This window comes from Oncorhynchus keta, chromosome 2, assembly GCF_023373465.1.
Source record: "Oncorhynchus keta strain PuntledgeMale-10-30-2019 chromosome 2, Oket_V2, whole genome shotgun sequence".
Taxonomy (NCBI): Eukaryota; Metazoa; Chordata; class Actinopteri; order Salmoniformes; family Salmonidae; genus Oncorhynchus; species Oncorhynchus keta.
In genome coordinates this window covers 233,657-238,655 of record NC_068422.1, presented here as the reverse complement: position 1 = coordinate 238,655, position 4,999 = coordinate 233,657, and positions in this window count along the sequence as shown.

Here is a 4,999-nt window from a genome sequence, read left to right as displayed (position 1 = left end):
AACAGTTTACAGTATGTTTAGCTACAGTAACACCCTCTAACGTTCACCATCATCTGTTTCCCTTTCACAGGAACAGTTTACAGTATGTTTAGCTACAGTAGCACCCTCTAACGTTCACCATCATCTGTTTCCCTTTCACAGGAACAGTTTACAGTATGTTTAGCTACAGTAACACTACTTAACGTTCACCATCATCTGTTTCCCTTTCACAGGAACAGTTTACAGTATGTTTAGCTACAGTAACACCCTCTAACGTTCACCATCATCTGTTTCCCTTTCACAGGAACAGTTTACAGTATGTTTAGCTACAGTAACACCCTCTAACGTTCACCATCATCTGTTTCCCTTTCACAGGAACAGTTTACAGTATGTTTAGCTACAGTAGCACCCTCTAACATTCACCATCATATGTTTCCCTTTCACAGGAACAGTTTACAGTATGTTTAGCTACAGTAACACCCTCTAACGTTCACCATCATCTGTTTCCCTTTCACAGGAACAGTTTACAGTATGTTTAGCTACAGTAGCACCCTCTAACGTTCACCATCATCTGTTTCCCTTTCACAGGAACAGTTTACAGTATGTTTAGCTACAGTAACACTACTTAACGTTCACCATCATCTGTTTCCCTTTCACAGGAACAGTTTACAGTAGGTTTAGCTACAGTAACACCCTCTAACGTTCACCATCATCTGTTTCCCTTTCACAGGAACAGTTTACAGTATGTTTAGCTACAGTAACACCCTCTAAAGTTCACCATCATCTGTTTCCCTTTCACAGGAACAGTTTACAGTATGTTTAGCTACAGTAACACCCTCTAACGTTCACCATCATCTGTTTCCCTTTCACAGGAACAGTTTACAGTATGTTTAGCTACAGTAACACCCTCTAACGTTCACCATCATCTGTTTCCCTTTCACAGGAACAGTTTACAGTATGTTTGGCTATAGTAACACCCTCTAACGTTCACCATCATCTGTTTCCCTTTCACAGGAACAGTTTACAGTATGTTTAGCTACAGTAACACCCTCTAAAGTTCACCATCATCTGTTTCCCTTTCACAGGAACAGTTTACAGTATGTTTAGCTACAGTAACACCCTCTAACGTTCACCATCATCTGTTTCCCTTTCACAGGAACAGTTTACAGTATGTTTAGCTACAGTAACACCCTCTAACGTTCACCATCATCTGTTTCCCTTTCACAGGAACAGTTTACAGTATGTTTAGCTACAGTAACACCCTCTAACGTTCACCATCATCTGTTTCCCTTTCATAGACTTTGTGACGATACTGACGATTATACCAGAGTCTTCCCTCTGGAGAAGCATGGCATGATGACACGCTAAGGTACTTGTCCTCTTGCTCAGTTGTGCACCAGGGCCTCCCACTCCTCTTTCTATTCTGGTTAGCGCCAGTTTGCGCTGTTCTGTGAACGGAGTAGTACACAGCATTGTACGAGATCTTCAGTTCATTTAAATTTCTCAGAACACGAACAAGAATAGACTCACGAGTTTCAGAAGAAATATTGAGGTTCTTATCAACCCCCCACTTGCAAAACATCTCCAGAATGTAAACAAAAAGACACCTCTAAAAACTATTTTCATTGATGCTGAAATAAACAAACCACCAGGACTATAACACATTCATAGCATATTCATAAGCAGCTGTCTTCATCACCTGTTTGGCAGCATTTCACACTGCTAAAATGTAGCCAACATACATTAGGTATAGTAACTCATTATTTACTTGCTTAGGGGTTTCATTACACATTTACAAGCCCAACATATTTAAAAGAGATTAGAGTGTCGGATCACTGTAGTCCACCTCTGTAGAGGGCAGATAACTCTCTTTGTCTCCAGTTTGGCTGCCGAAAAGCATACCTTAATTATTGTTGAAGGGCACAGCTTGAAACCTCTCTCAGAGATTGTGTTTGTGTTCAACTCTCCTTCCCTCTGAAGTTGTTGTACAGTCATTTTATTCATTCTTTGGAGTTGGAAATCTTTGAGGTTCTCATCTCCGTAATGTAAACAGAACAAAATGGGAAACCTCTGAATCCAGTTGTCATTGTAGAAAAGTGAAATACACCATGACTATAAAATAGGCTACTTACCATGAGAGTCACTTGTAATGTCCCTATCAATCTAGTCTAGTGTAGACACACAGGCACATCACAACTGTCAATCACTCACGCTAGCGACACTAATTAAACAACACAGTTGGCTTTCTGCTCTGTCTGTCACACACACACCAGTCAGTGTTTGACCTGTAGAGATGATCTGTCAGCTGCTGGTAATGGAAAATCTACCTCATTGGCTATTTTCCTAAACAAATCAGCCACGTCAATCAAGAGTTGTTGTGCTGAAACAGGCTCCTATAGAGACACAAGCTAAGTTAGGTCACAGAAAACTCTGACACTAATGTTATTTTTCTTACCCTTCCATTACAACCCTAAAAATACATTGGACCATATTTTCTGTTTGTACATCTTTTACTGTTATTGTTTATGATTGTTATCAATAAATCATATGAACACAAAGTCTGACTGCAGGTGGAAATGAGATACACAATGTAACAGACTGACTGGTCTATGAACATATTCATATTTTTCGCCAAACACATCCAGGCTAGAATTTATATGAGGGGTGGATGGAATAGAATCATTTCAATGTTACACATTTCAATGTTACGGCTTTAAGGAAATCTCTTGAGAAACATAATCACTTTAAGGGGGAATTTCTTTGGTTTGTGCCTCATATACTGTTGTCCCTATCCTCCTCCCTCCTCCCTCCTCCTCCTCTACCTCCTCTACCTCCTCCACCCACCCACCCACCCACCTCCTCCTCCCTCCTCTTCCACTTTATCCCTCCTCCTCCTCCTCCTCCTCCTCCTCCTCCTCCTCCTCCCTCTTCCTCCTCTTACTCCTCCAACCCACCCACCCACCTGCTCCTCCCTCCTCCCTCCTCCCTCCTCCTCCTCTACCTCCTCTACCTCCTCTACCTCCTCCACCCACCCACCTCCTCCTCCCTCCTCCCTCCTCCTCCTCTACCTCCTCTACCTCCTCTACCTCCTCCACCCACCCACCCACCTCCTCCTCCCTCCTCTTCCACTTTATCCCTCCTCCTCCTCCTCCTCCTCCTCCTCCTCCTCCTCCCTCTTCCTCCTCTTACTCCTCCAACCCACCCACCCACCTGCTCCTCCCTCCTCCCACATCCCTCCTCCTCCTCCCTCCTCCTCCTCCACCCACCCAACCACCCACCTCCTCCTCCCTCCTCTTTCTCCCTCCTCCTCTTCCTCCTTCTCCTCCCTCCTCTTCCTACTTCTCCTCCGTCATCATCCCTCCTCCATTTTCTCCTCCTCCTCCACCCACATCCTCCTCCCTCCTCCCCAGAACCTCTGCCCCCAAGACAGACAATGATTGTGTCCCAAATGGCACCCTACTATCTATATAGTGCAATACTTTTGACCAGGTCCCATGGGGCTCTAATACCCATAGGGCTCTAATACCCATAGGGCTCTACTACCCATAATAGGGCTCTACTACCCATAATAGGGCTCTACTACTCATAGGGCTCTACTACTCATACGGCTCTACTACTCATACGGCTCTACTACCCATAGTAGGGCTCTACTACTTTAGGGCTCTACTACCCATAGGGCTCTACTACCCATAGGACTCTGGTCAAAAGTAGTGCACTACAGTGCCTTGCAAAAGTATTCACCTCCCATGGCGTTTTTCATATTTTGTTGCATTGCAACCTGTAAGTTAAATATATTTTTATTTGGATTTCATGTAATGTACATACACAAAATAGTCCAAATTGGTGAAGTGAATTGAAAAAAATTACTTATTAAAAATTACAAACAGAAAAGTGGTGTGTGCATATGTATTCCCCCATTTGCTATGAAGCCCCAAAATAAGATCTGGTGCAACCAATTACCTTCAGAAGTCACATAATTAATTAAATAAAGTCCACAATCTAAGTGTCACATGACCTGTCACATGATCTCAGTACATATACAGTGGGGCAAAAAAGTATTTAGACAGCCAACAATTGTGCAAGTCTCCCACTTAAAAAGATGAGAGGCCTGTAATTTTCATCATAGGTAGAGTTCAACTATGACAGACAAAATGAGGGGAAAATAATCCAGAAAATCACATTGTAGGATTTTTTATTAATTTATTTGCAAATTATGGTGGAAAATAAGTATTTGGTCATAAACAAAAGTTTATCTAAATACTTTGTTATATACCCTTTGTTGGCAATGACAGAGGTCAAACGTTTTCTGTAAGTCTTCACAAGGTTTTCACACACTGTTGCTGGTATTTTGGCACATTCCTCCATGCAGATCTCCTCTAGAGCGGTGATGTTTTGGGGCTGTTGCTGGGCAACACGGACTTTCAACTCCCTCCAAAGATTTTCCATAGGGTTGAGATCTGGAGACTGGCTAGGCCACTCCAGGATCTTGAAATGCTTCTTACGAAGCCACTCCTTCGTTGCCCGGGCGGTGTGTTTGGGATCATTGTCATGCTGACAGACCCAGCCACGTTTCATCTTCAATGCCCTTGCTGATGGAAGGAGGTTTTCACACAAAATCTCACGATACATGGCCCCATTCATTCTTTCCTTTACACGGATCAGTCGTCCTGGTCCCTTTGCAGAAAAACAGCCCCAAAGCATGATGTTTCCACCCCCATGCTTCACAGTAGGTATGGTGTTCTTTGGATGCAACTCAGCATTCTTTGTCCTCCAAACACGACGAGTTGAGTTTTTACCAAAAGGTTATATTTTGGTTTCATCTGATCATATGACATTCTCTCAATCTTCTTCTGGATCATCCAAATGCTCTCTAGCAAACTTCAGATGGGCCTGGACAAGTACTGGCTTAAGCAGGGGGACACGTCTGGCACTGCAGGATTTGAGTCCCTGCCGGCGTAGTGTATTACTGATGGTAGGCTTTATTACTTTGGTCCCAGCTCTCTGCAGGTCATTCACTAGG